General features: G+C 43.0%; 1 protein-coding gene across 1 annotated transcript in view; it reads left to right on the forward strand.

Moving 5' to 3' along the window:
- Positions 1-1,952: 1,952 nt before the first annotated feature.
- CARD14 (caspase recruitment domain family member 14) overlaps positions 1,953-14,552 on the forward strand; it is a 71,601-nt gene continuing 59,001 nt past the window's right edge. Inside the window, exon 1 of the mRNA XM_063456285.1 lies at positions 1,953-1,989. The gene's annotated coding sequence lies outside the window, so the exon portion shown is untranslated. The remainder of the gene's footprint in view (positions 1,990-14,552) is intronic.

A 14,552-nucleotide genomic window follows, 5' to 3' on the forward strand; every position in this document is an offset into this window, starting at 1 on the left:
TACTTTTCTTCTTTGTATATTTTCTTTTGTATTTTTATATCTTTCTATTTTGTATTTTTTTATTTATTCTTTATTATTTTTTATTATTCATTGTTATTTTTTTTTATTTCTTTATATTTTTTACATTTTTATTAATTTTTTATTTATTTTTAAAATGTTAAATAATTTTTAAAATATTTTTTTTTTTTTTTTTTTTTATTTCTTTATTATATTATTTTATTATTTATTTATATATATATATATTTTAAAAATTGTATTCATTGTTTCTCAATTGTTTATTTTTCAATGTTATTATTTACTCCTTATTTATTCTTTATTATTCTCTATAATTTGTTATTTTTTATTGTTTTTCTTATTCTTTCTATTTATTAATGTATTTATTTTTTTATTCTATCTTCTTATTCTATTGTTCCCTGCGATTCAGTGTTGCTTTGCACGTTTTATACATGCCTATAGTAAGCCTTATTCGGCAGATTACCTGGAGTCGCAGGGTTTATGTTTATTTTGATCTGCAAATTGTATGATTTGGTCGTGTGCATGTCCGCGCGTTCACCTGGTGTCGTTCGTGTGTTTGAGCATATGAACTGGCATTTATTTTGGACTTGTAAATCGTATAGCTTGTTCGTGTCCGTGCGTTCACTTGGTGCTGTTCGTGTGTTTAAACATACAAACTGCTATTTGGTTGGCATTTACGTGTCTCCGGAGTAGGGGCGTTCCTTTTGCGTTCCAGAAGCCCTTCTGCATTCTATCTAACCGGAAATTATTTCTAAGTGCCCTGACAGGTGTTTTATTCATGTAGATCTCTTTATTTATTTTATTTTTATACCTTTATTATCAACCTTTGTCTCTCCCTCCTTTGGCACATAGGGGTAAGTTATGGATTGTTGTATATTGTGTATCTATAGATATATTTTGTAAGATCTGTATATTTTGTGTTAATAATTCATGTTAATGACTTACCTTTAAGTGAATTATTGTTTGACCTTTTTTGACCTTGGCATTATTTGCTATATATATACACTGATGTTTGGTTTGTGGTGTTAGCTTGAAAAAGACCTCGTAGAAGGTCGAAACGTGGCTGCTTTTTTGTTTCATTAAATCTGCCTGCGGCTTTAACACTCTGAGTGCCTGGGAATATCTTTGTTGCCTTAACGTGTTGGGATTGCTGGTCCTGTTCCGGAGCACTGGTGGCTGCTGGGATTGAGTGCGGTTCCTACAATCATCTTTGCAAAAGTTTCAATATGGTCAAGTTGTTTCTCTCAGGGCACAAGATGCGTTTTATAACAGGGTCCCCTACGCGTTCCATGAGCTGGGCTGCGTATTGCGGATTAGTGGAGGCGGGCCTTATTTGTGGTAAACAAATGTTCATGTGATTGTCCGGGTCAGGGATGTTAAAAAGGAAAAATTATTATTTATATTTGTTAATAAAATGGGGCTGACTATATGGGGCGATGGGGGGCGTTCCCTGCTAGCTGTATCATTGGAACATACTTGGTGAGAGTTAGAGTGTGTATAAGTTATAGTCAAATTCTAATATGGAGCAGTCACCATGGAAACCAGAAGAATGTTCCCTAGTTATATGTTTGTTTTTTCTCAATGCCAAGGTGCAGCAGTCCCCCCCATACTGTCATGGGACTCAGATGCTGGTACATGGTGCTTTGGCTGACTGAGCATCATTTGAGTCACAGTCCATGGCTGGGAGACCTTTGCTTGCATTCCAGACAGACTGAATGCAGGAAGAGAAAGTCACAGAACTGGCTGGTTCAGTCCTTCTTCCCTCCTCTCTGTGGGTGTTTTAGGAGGTAAAGCTAGTTCACTACACAGTACAGAACAGGCCCCCCAGGGCCACACAGAGGATTTAGTGACTGTCAGAGTACGTGTGGACTTGGACACTCACCCACAAACTGGGAAATTAGGCTTGGTACCAAACTGCTATTTAAGAATTATTTCCTGCTGCTACTGGGTCAGAACTCTAAGGGACTCCCTCAGGTAATTCACTGATTTATCAACTTTTATTGAAGAGTCTCTATCATATTACTTGCTGTGTGCTGATGTTGGTGTGTTTAGCACTGTGTATGTAGAGCTGTGTGATGTTGGTGTGTTTAGCACTGTGTTTGTAGAGCTGTGTGATTTTGTGTTTAGCACTGTGTATGTAAAGCTGTGTGATGATGTGTTTAGCACGGTGTATGTAAAGCTGTGTGATGGTGTGTTTTGCACTGTGTATGTAAAGCTGTGTGATGTTGGTGTGTTTAGCACTGTGTATGTAAAGCTGTGTGATGGTGTGTTTAGCACTGTGTATGTAAAGCTGTGTGATGTTGGTGTGTTTAGCACTGTGTATGTAGAGCTGTGTGATGGTGTGTTTAGCACTGTGTATGTAAAGCTGTGTGCTGCTTATTGTGTGTTTAGCACTGTGTATGTAGAGCTGTGTGATGGTGTGTTTAGCACTGTGTATGTAAAGCTGTGTGCTGCTTATTGTGTGTTTAACACTGTGTATGTAGAGCTCTGTGATTGTGTTTAGCACTGTGTTTGAAGAGCTGTAGGCCGCTGTTTTACTTGTGTGTGTGTTTTTTTGTTTGTGTTTGTTGTCTGTCTGTGCTCTGTGTACACGATGGACCTTTGTCTCCCCTGCCATAAACAAGTTAAAGTGGAAATTGTGTGATATATACATGTATGTGAAAAGTGCTCTTACCAAGAAGAATACATTAAGGTTTCTGTCGTGTGTATTCTGGACTCACAGGTAACACAATACAATGTACAAAGGGGAGCTTATTTTTATAGAAATTATTTACTGCTCTAAAAAGTAAACAGGGACTATTGTGCCATAGAGGCCATGGAGAGCGAAGCAGATTGTGCCATAGAGGCCATGGAGAGCGAAGCAGATTGTGCCATAGGGGCTGTGGAGAGCGAAGCAGATTGTGCCATAGGGGCTGTGGAGAGTGGGGCAGATTGTGCCATAGGGGCTGTGGAGAGTGGGGCAGATTGTGCCATAGGGGTCTGGGCAGAGTGGGGCAGATTGTGCCATAGGGGCTGTGGAGAGTGGGGCAGATTGTGCCATAGGGGCTGTGGAGAGTGGGGCAGATTGTGCCATAGGGGCTGTGGAGAGTGGGGTAGATTGTGCCATAGGGGACTGGGCAGAGTGGGGCAGATTGTGCAATAGGGGCTGTGGAGAGTGGGGCAGATTGTGCCATAGGGGACTGGGCAGAGTGGGGCAGATTGTGCCATAGGGGACTGGGCAGAGTGGGGCAGATTGTGCAATAGGGGCTGTGGAGAGTGGGGCAGATTGTGCCATAGCGGTGATGCCAAGTGGGCAGATTGTGCCATACGGGCGGTGGAGAGTGGGGCAGATTGTGCCATTGGGGCAGTGCAGAGTGGGCAGATTGTGCCATATGGGCTGGGATGAGTGGGGAAGATTGTGCCATAGCGGTGGTGCCAAGTGGGCAGATTGTGCCATTGGGGCAGTGCAGAGTGGGCAGATTGTGCCATAGGGGTGGTGGAGAGTGGGGCAGATTGTGCCATTGGGGCGGTGCAGAGTGGGCAGATTGTGCCATAGGGGTGGTGGAGAGTGGGGCAGATTGTGCCATTGGGGCGGCGCAGAGTGGGCAGATTGTGCCATAGGGGTGGTGGAGAGTGGGGCAGATTGTGCCATTGGGGCGGTGCAGAGTGGGCAGATTGTGCCATAGGGGTGGTGGAGAGTGGGGCAGATTGTGCCATTGGGGCGGTGCAGAGTGGGCAGATTGTGCCATAGCGGTGGTGCCAAGTGGGAAGATTGTGCCATACGGGCGGTGGAGAGTGGGGCAGATTGTGCCATTGGGGCAGTGCAGAGTGGGCAGATTGTGCCATATGGGCTGGGATGAGTGGGGAAGATTGTGCCATAGCGGTGGTGCCAAGTGGGCAGATTGTGCCATTGGGGCAGTGCAGAGTGGGCAGATTGTGCCATAGGAGTGGTGGAGAGTGGGGCAGATTGTGCCATTGGGGCGGTGCAGAGTGGGCAGATTGTGCCATAGGGGTGGTGGAGAGTGGGGCAGATTGTGCCATTGGGGCGGTGCAGAGTGGGCAGATTGTGCCATAGGGGTGGTGGAGAGTGGGGCAGATTGTGCCATTGGGGCGGTGCAGAGTGGGCAGATTGTGCCATAGGGGTGGTGGAGAGTGGGGCAGATTGTGCCATTGGGGCTGGGATGAGTGGGGGAGATTGTGCCATAGCGGTGGTGCCAAGTGGGCAGATTGTGCCATTGGGGCAGTGCAGAGTGGGCAGATTGTGCCATAGGGGTGGTGGAGAGTGGGGCAGATTGTGCCATTGGGGCGGTGCAGAGTGGGCAGATTGTGCCATAGCGGTGGTGCCAAGTGGGAAGATTGTGCCATACGGGTGGTGGAGAGTGGGGCAGATTGTGCCATTGGGGTAGTGCAGAGTGGGCAGATTGTGCCATATGGGCTGGGATGAGTGGGGAAGATTGTGCCATAGCGGTGGTGCCAAGTGGGCAGATTGTGCCATTGGGGCAGTGCAGAGTGGGCAGATTGTGCCATAGGGGTGGTGGAGAGTGGGGCAGATTGTGCCATTGGGGCGGTGCAGAGTGGGCAGATTGTGCCATTGGGGCGGTGCAGAGTGGGCAGATTGTGACATAGGGGTGGTGGAGAGCGGGGCAGATTATGCCATTGGGGTGGTGCAGAGTGGGCAGATTGTGCCATAGGGGTGGTGGAGAGTGGGGCAGATTGTGCCATTGGGGCGGTGCAGAGTGGGCAGATTGTGCCATAGGGGTGGTGTAGAGTGGGGCAGATTGTGCCATAGGGGTGGTGTAGAGTGGGGCAGATTGTGCCATAGGGGTGGTGTAGAGTGGGGCAGATTATGCCATTGGGGTGGTGCAGAGTGGGCAGATTGTGCCATAGGGGTGGTGGAGAGTGGGGCAGATTGTGCCATTGGGGCGGTGCAGAGTGGGCAGATTGTGCCTTAGGGGCGGTGCAGGGTGGGGCAGATTGTGCCATAGGGGCAGTGGGGAGTAGAACGAACATGCTGTAGTGACTTTGGAGAATGTAGAGAGCTAAGAGAGATAATTGATAGATCAATGACAATGATTAATAGTGTAATCACATCGCAGGATAAATCGACATAATGAATTATAGAGAATTGAGCTGATTGTGAATTGTAGATACATACTATTCATCACCCAAGTCAATGATTGTCATTACTGTCTGTTACTGTATCTGTCATATTCAGGTTAATAAAAAGTCCACATCTCACACACCGACTGGGATTGGAGGCAAAGGTCTCAAATTGCAACCTTTCCTCTCCCCACTCTGACACCCTGTGCCAACTAACTGCTATTTCTGGAACTCGTTAGATATTACTTACTAAATAATGACTTCATTAACGACTTGCAAAATTAAGAACAAAAAAAAAATTGTGAAAAAATCTTATATTTATGTTTGTTTTCTTATTTTTCTATATTTTTGTCTATACCTCCCTGCCCGCACGCAGTGTGGGTTCAGTAGGATGCCATTATCTACATGGAAGGTGCTAGTACCCCCCCCTCCTTCCCCCCCCCCCCCCCCCCTGGCACATACAAAACCAATCTGCGCTTGTGGGTTGTTCTCCAAACCGGTGGTCCCATCTCATTGGGGTTCCATCATCCCTAGATCTGGGGACTTTTCCCACAAACTGCTTGATTAAGAAAAGTGCCTTGGAACGCGTAGGACCCTGGCTGAGAGTCGGAGATATATTGACACCTTAGCATTTATTCCTTCGCAAAATTAGAGATGCTTAGCAGCTCGTCCGTGTCTCGACCAAGTCCTGCTAATGCGAGACATTTGCGGTTTGCTGTCTAGTGAATAAAACTCTAATTACCGAACTGTATCACTCAACATGCAAAGTGTGAGATTTACGGTTTGTTTGTTTTTTAATGGACCGTTTGTATTTCAGTTCTAGAAGAATTGATTTTTAATTTTTTTTTTGTTTTGTTTTTTTTGTTGCACTTTTCAGAATTGCCTGTAAACAAGGAAGTTACATATGTATTTTCTCTCTAACATATACAGTACAAGAATCACAATAATAATGACAATAAAACTGCTATGTTTAGCACTGAACGGTTTAGTTAACACGCAGTGTTCACGACTAGTTTATCTGTATAATCTTGGCATGCGATAGGAATTTTGTGATGTTTATTTTTACAATGGATCTTGCCATCAGACTTGCTATTAATAGATTGAAGTGGTTTGTACATTGCATGTCACGAAGCAGGTATATCTGCCAACATTTAGGAGAGCTTCCTTTATGTAGGAGGCTGGGGCTAGAGGTGCAACAAACTGGGTGAGGCTATTGCAGAATATTTTTGGAGACTGCATGTGGTAATTATAGCGATTTATGTTTGCCAGCACTCTGATTATTATCTTTATAAGATTAGATTAATTTAGAGACATTTTAGATTCTACGGTCAGAGTGAGAAGCCTGTATTTTACATACAATCCCCGTCTATTTTAAAATATTATATATCCACTGACGGCAGTTCTTTATTTTATATCTGCCTTTATCAGAAAGAAGCAAAAATGAATGTAACCCTTTCTGCCCCAGGATAGGCCCAAATCCTAGATTAAACCATTCAGTTTCATGAATGGGTAAGCAACACTTTAACCTGTTAAACTCCAGATTAAAAAAGATATTTATGAGAAATGTATCTATCCTTTAATAATAATAAGGTTAACGTGCTAAGAAGTCAAGCTAGGAATGGTTCCTTTAAATAATGCCGTATTATAAAACAGCATGGCGGGAACTGTAGCTAGACCCTGCTGGCAGAGCAATTAAAAGTTTCCGATTGTAACTTAATTTACAGATTTCCAAAGATTGCGCCAATCAGAAGGACAGGGAGATCCAACGCACTATGTAAAGGAAATGGTACCGAACATGATGATGGGTGTAACTCACCCTCCTGAAACAGTGAATGGGGACTTGGTCCCAGGTGTGGCTGGACTTCATTTATTAATTTAATAATAACATCATGTGAACATACCAACCTTTCACGTGGACAAAGAGGGACACTTTAATGTTAGGGGTGTGAGTGGGGGTGTGACTAGGGGACGGGGCTGTTTAGAGAAATTTTAGGTGACTTACTAATAACAATTTATGCTACTTAAATGGAATTAAGAACAATGTATCTTATTTATACAGACTGATTGCTGAACACATTTATTGTAGTTTAAAGACACATTACTGGGAGTATTATTACTGTGGGGCTCTGTTATACACTCAGACACATTACTGGGAGTATTATTGCTGTGGGGCTCTGTTATACACTCAGACACATTACTGGGAGTATTATTGCTGTGGGGCTCTGTTATACACAGACACATTACTGGGAGTATTATTGCTGTGGGGCTCTGTTATACACGCAGACACATTACTGGGAGTATTATTGCTGTGGAGCTCTGTTATACACTCAGACATATTACTGGGAGTATTATTGCTGTGGAGCTCTGTTATACGCTCAGACACATTACTGGGAGTATTATTGCTGTGGAGCTCTGTTATACGCTCAGACACATTACTGGGAGTATTATTGCTGTGGAGCTCTGTTATACACTCAGACACATTACTGGGAGTATTATTGCTGTGGAGCTCTGTTATACACTCAGACACATTACTGGGAGTATTATTGCTGTGGAGCTCTGTTATACACTCAGACACATTACTGGGAGTATTATTGCTGTGGAGCTCTGTTATACACTCAGACACATTACTGGGAGTATTATTGCTGTGGAGCTCTGTTATACACTCAGACACATTACTGGGAGTATTATTGCTGTGGAGCTCTGTTATACACTCAGACACATTACTGGGAGTATTATTACTGTGGAGCTCTGTTATACACTCAGAGACATTACTGGGAGTATTATTGCTGTGGAGCTCTGTTATACACTCAGACACATTACTGGGAGTATTATTGCTGTGGAGCTCTGTTATACGCTCAGACACATTACTGGGGGTATTATTGCTGTGGAGCTCTGTTATACGCTCAGAGACATTACTGGGAGTATTATTGCTATGGAGCTCTGTTATACGCTCTGACACATTACTGGGAGTATTATTGCTGTGGAGCTCTGTTATACACTCAGACACATTACTGGGAGTATTATTGCTGTGGAGCTCTGTTATACACTAAGACACATTACTGGGAGTATTATTGCTGTGGAGCTCTGTTATACACTCAGACACATTACTGGGAGTATTATCACTGTGGAGCTCTGTTATACACTCAGAGACATTACTGGGAATATTATTGCTGTGGAGCTCTGTTATACACTCAGACACATTACTGGGAGTATTATTGCTGTGGGGCTCTGTTATACACTCAGACACATTACTGGGAGTATTATTGCTGTGGAGCTCTGTTATACACTCAGACACATTACTGGGGGTATTATTGCTGTGGAGCTCTGTTATACGCTCAGACACATTACTGGGAGTATTATTGCTGTGGAGCTCTGTTATACGCTCAGACACATTACTAGGAGTATTATTGCTGTGGAGCTCTGTTATACACTCAGACACATTACTGGGAGTATTATTGCTGTGGAGCTCTGTTATACACTCAGACACATTACTGGGAGTATTATTGCTGTGGAGCTCTGTTATACACTCAGACACATTACTGGGAGTATTATTGCTGTGGAGCTCTGTTATACACTCAGACACATTACTGGGAGTATTATTGCTGTGGAGCTCTGTTATACACATTACTGGGAGTATTATTGCTGTGGAGCTCTGTTATACACTCAGACACATTACTGGGAGTATTATTGCTGTGGAGCTCTGTTATACACTCAGACACATTACTGGTAGTATTATTGCTGTGGAGCTCTGTTATACACATTACTGGGAGTATTATTGCTGTGGAGCTCTGTTATACACTCAGACACATTACTGGGAGTATTATTGCTGTGGAGCTCTGTTATACACTCAGACACATTACTGGGAGTATTATTGCTGTGGAGCTCTGTTATACGCTCAGACACATTACTGGGGGTATTATTGCTGTGGAGCTCTGTTATACGCTCAGAGACATTACTGGGAGTATTATTGCTATGGAGCTCTGTTATACGCTCTGACACATTACTGGGAGTATTATTGCTGTGGAGCTCTGTTATACACTCAGACACATTACTGGGAGTATTATTGCTGTGGAGCTCTGTTATACACTAAGACACATTACTGGGAGTATTATTGCTGTGGAGCTCTGTTATACACTCAGACACATTACTGGGAGTATTATTACTGTGGAGCTCTGTTATACACTCAGAGACATTACTGGGAATATTATTGCTGTGGAGCTCTGTTATACACTCAGACACATTACTGGGAGTATTATTGCTGTGGGGCTCTGTTATACACTCAGACACATTACTGGGAGTATTATTGCTGTGGAGCTCTGTTATACACTCAGACACATTACTGGGGGTATTATTGCTGTGGAGCTCTGTTATGCGCTCAGACACATTACTGGGAGTATTATTGCTGTGGAGCTCTGTTATACGCTCAGACACATTACTAGGAGTATTATTGCTGTGGAGCTCTGTTATACACTCAGACACATTACTGGGAGTATTATTGCTGTGGAGCTCTGTTATACACTCAGACACATTACTGGGAGTATTATTGCTGTGGAGCTCTGTTATACACTCAGACACATTACTGGGAGTATTATTGCTGTGGAGCTCTGTTATACACTCAGACACATTACTGGGAGTATTATATCTGTGGAGCTCTGTTATACACATTACTGGGAGTATTATTGCTGTGGAGCTCTGTTATACACTCAGACACATTACTGGGAGTATTATTGCTGTGGAGCTCTGTTATACACTCAGACACATTACTGGGAGTATTATTGCTGTGGAGCTCTGTTATACACTCAGACACATTACTGGGAGTATTATTACTGTGGAGCTCTGTTATACACTCAGAGACATTACTGGGAATATTATTGCTGTGGAGCTCTGTTATACACTCAGACACATTACTGGGAGTATTATTGCTGTGGGGCTCTGTTATACACTCAGACACATTACTGGGAGTATTATTGCTGTGGAGCTCTGTTATACACTCAGACACATTACTGGGGGTATTATTGCTGTGGAGCTCTGTTATACGCTCAGACACATTACTGGGAGTATTATTGCTGTGGAGCTCTGTTATACGCTCAGACACATTACTAGGAGTATTATTGCTGTGGAGCTCTGTTATACACTCAGACACATTACTGGGAGTATTATTGCTGTGGAGCTCTGTTATACACTCAGACACATTACTGGGAGTATTATTGCTGTGGAGCTCTGTTATACACTCAGACACATTACTGGGAGTATTATTGCTGTGGAGCTCTGTTATACACTCAGACACATTACTGGGAGTATTATTGCTGTGGAGCTCTGTTATACACTCAGACACATTACTGGGAGTATTATTGCTGTGGAGCTCTGTTATACACTCAGACACATTACTGGGAGTATTATTGCTGTGGAGCTCTGTTATACACATTACTGGGAGTATTATTGCTGTGGAGCTCTGTTATACGCTCTGACACATTACTGGGAGTATTATTGCTGTGGAGCTCTGTTATACACTCAGACACATTACTGAGAGTATTATTGCTGTGGAGCTTTGTTATACACTCAGACACATTACTGGGAGTATTATTGCTGTGGAGCTCTGTTATACACTCAGACACATTCCTGGGAGTATTATTGCTGTGGAGCTCTGTTATACACTCAGAGACATTACTGGGAATATTATTGCTGTGGAGCTCTGTTACACACTCAGACACATTACTGGGAGTATTATTGCTGTGGAGCTCTGTTATACGCTCAGACACATTACTGGGAGTATTATTGCTGTGGAGCTCTGTTATACGCTCAGACACATTACTGGGAGTATTATTGCTGTGGAGCTCTGTTATACGCTCAGACACATTACTGGGAGTATTATTGCTGTGGAGCTCTGTTATACACTCAGACACATTACTGGGAGTATTATTGCTGTGGAGCTCTGTTATACACTCAGACACATTACTGGGAGTATTATTGCTGTGGAGCTCTGTTATACACTCAGACACATTACTGGGAGTATTATTGCTGTGGAGCTCTGTTATACACTTAGACACATTACTGGGAGTATTATTGCTGTGGAGCTCTGTCATACACTCAGACACATTACTGGGAATATTATTGCTGTGGGGCTCTGTTATACACTCAGACACATTACTGGGAGTATTATTACTGTGGGGCTCTGTTATACACTCAGACACATTACTAGGAGTATTATTGCTGTGGAGTTCTGTTATACACTCAGACACATTACTGGGAGTATTATTACTGTGGGGCTCTGTTATACACTCAGACAGATTACTGGGAGTATTATTGCTGTAGAGCTCTGTTATACACTCAGACATTACTGGGAGTATTATTACTGTGGAGCTCTGTTATACACTCAGACACATTACTGGGAGTATTATTGCTGTGGAGCTCTGTTATACACTCAGACACATTACTGGGAGTATTATTGCTGTGGAGCTCTGTTATACACTCAGACACATTACTGGGAGTATTATCGCTGTGGAGCTCTGTTATACACTCAGTCACATTACTGGGAGTATTATTGCTGTGGAGCTCTGTTATACGCTCAGAGACATTACTGGGAGTATTATTGCTATGGAGCTCTGTTATACGCTCTGACACATTACTGGGAGTATTATTGCTGTGGAGCTCTGTTATACACTCAGACACATTACTGGGAGTATTATTGCTGTGGAGCTCTGTTATACACTAAGACACATTACTGGGAGTATTATTGCTGTGGAGCTCTGTTATACACTCAGACACATTACTGGGAGTATTATTACTGTGGAGCTCTGTTATACACTCAGAGACATTACTGGGAATATTATTGCTGTGGAGCTCTGTTATACACTCAGACACATTACTGGGAGTATTATTGCTGTGGGGCTCTGTTATACACTCAGACACATTACTGGGAGTATTATTGCTGTGGAGCTCTGTTATACACTCAGACACATTACTGGGAGTATTATTGCTGTGGAGCTCTGTTATACACTCAGACACATTACTGGGAGTATTATTGCTGTGGAGCTCTGTTATACACTCAGACACATTACTGGGAGTATTATTACTGTGGAGCTCTGTTATACACTCAGACACATTACTGGGAGTATTATTGCTGTGGAGCTCTGTTATACACTAAGACACATTACTGGGAGTTTTATTGCAGTGGAGCTCTGTTATACACTCAGACACATTACTGGGAGTATTATTACTGTGGAGCTCTGTTATACACTCAGAGACATTACTGGGAATATTATTGCTGTGGAGCTCTGTTATACACTCAGACACATTACTGGGAGTATTATTGCTGTGGGGCTCTGTTATACACTCAGACACATTACTGGGAGTATTATTGCTGTGGAGCTCTGTTATACACTCAGACACATTACTGGGGGTATTATTGCTGTGGAGCTCTGTTATACGCTCAGACACATTACTGGGAGTATTATTGCTGTGGAGCTCTGTTATACGCTCAGACACATTACTAGGAGTATTATTGCTGTGGAGCTCTGTTATACACTCAGACACATTACTGGGAGTATTATTGCTGTGGAGCTCTGTTATACACTCAGACACATTACTGGGAGTATTATTGCTGTGGAGCTCTGTTATACACTCAGACACATTACTGGGAGTATTATTGCTGTGGAGCTCTGTTATACACTCAGACACATTACTGGGAGTATTATTGCTGTGGAGCTCTGTTATACACATTACTGGGAGTATTATTGCTGTGGAGCTCTGTTATCAACTCAGACACATTACTGGGAGTATTATTGCTGTGGAGCTCTGTTATACACTCAGACACATTACTGGGAGTATTATTGCTGTGGAGCTCTGTTATACACTCAGACACATTACTGGGAGTATTATTGCTGTGGAGCTCTGTTATACGCTCAGACACATTACTGGGGGTATTATTGCTGTGGAGCTCTGTTATACGCTCAGAGACATTACTGGGAGTATTATTGCTATGGAGCTCTGTTATACGCTCTGACACATTACTGGGAGTATTATTGCTGTGGAGCTCTGTTATACACTCAGACACATTACTGGGAGTATTATTGCTGTGGAGCTCTGTTATACACTAAGACACATTACTGGGAGTATTATTGCTGTGGAGCTCTGTTATACACTCAGACACATTACTGGGAGTATTATTACTGTGGAGCTCTGTTATACACTCAGAGACATTACTGGGAATATTATTGCTGTGGAGCTCTGTTATACACTCAGACACATTACTGGGAGTATTATTGCTGTGGGGCTCTGTTATACACTCAGACACATTACTGGGAGTATTATTGCTGTGGAGCTCTGTTATACACTCAGACACATTACTGGGGGTATTATTGCTGTGGAGCTCTGTTATACGCTCAGACACATTACTGGGAGTATTATTGCTGTGGAGCTCTGTTATACGCTCAGACACATTACTAGGAGTATTATTGCTGTGGAGCTCTGTTATACACTCAGACACATTACTGGGAGTATTATTGCTGTGGAGCTCTGTTATACACTCAGACACATTACTGGGAGTATTATTGCTGTGGAGCTCTGTTATACACTCAGACACATTACTGGGAGTATTATTGCTGTGGAGCTCTGTTATACACTCAGACACATTACTGGGAGTATTATTGCTGTGGAGCTCTGTTATACACATTACTGGGAGTATTATTGCTGTGGAGCTCTGTTATACACTCAGACACATTACTGGGAGTATTATTGCTGTGGAGCTCTGTTATACACTCAGACACATTACTGGGAGTATTATTGCTGTGGAGCTCTGTTATACACTCAGACACATTACTGGGAGTATTATTACTGTGGAGCTCTGTTATACACTCAGAGACATTACTGGGAATATTATTGCTGTGGAGCTCTGTTATACACTCAGACACATTACTGGGAGTATTATTGCTGTGGGGCTCTGTTATACACTCAGACACATTACTGGGAGTATTATTGCTGTGGAGCTCTGTTATACACTCAGACACATTACTGGGGGTATTATTGCTGTGGAGCTCTGTTATACGCTCAGACACATTACTGGGAGTATTATTGCTGTGGAGCTCTGTTATACGCTCAGACACATTACTAGGAGTATTATTGCTGTGGAGCTCTGTTATACACTCAGACACATTACTGGGAGTATTATTGCTGTGGAGCTCTGTTATACACTCAGACACATTACTGGGAGTATTATTGCTGTGGAGCTCTGTTATACACTCAGACACATTACTGGGAGTATTATTGCTGTGGAGCTCTGTTATACACTCAGACACATTACTGGGAGTATTATTGCTGTGGAGCTCTGTTATACACTCAGACACATTACTGGGAGTATTATTGCTGTGGAGCTCTGTTATACACTCAGACACATTACTGGGAGTATTATTGCTGTGGAGCTCTGTTATACACATTACTGGGAGTATTATTGCTGTGGAGCT

The sequence above is a fragment of the Pelobates fuscus genome, chromosome 5 (assembly GCF_036172605.1).
Source record: "Pelobates fuscus isolate aPelFus1 chromosome 5, aPelFus1.pri, whole genome shotgun sequence".
Classification (NCBI taxonomy): Eukaryota; Metazoa; Chordata; class Amphibia; order Anura; family Pelobatidae; genus Pelobates; species Pelobates fuscus.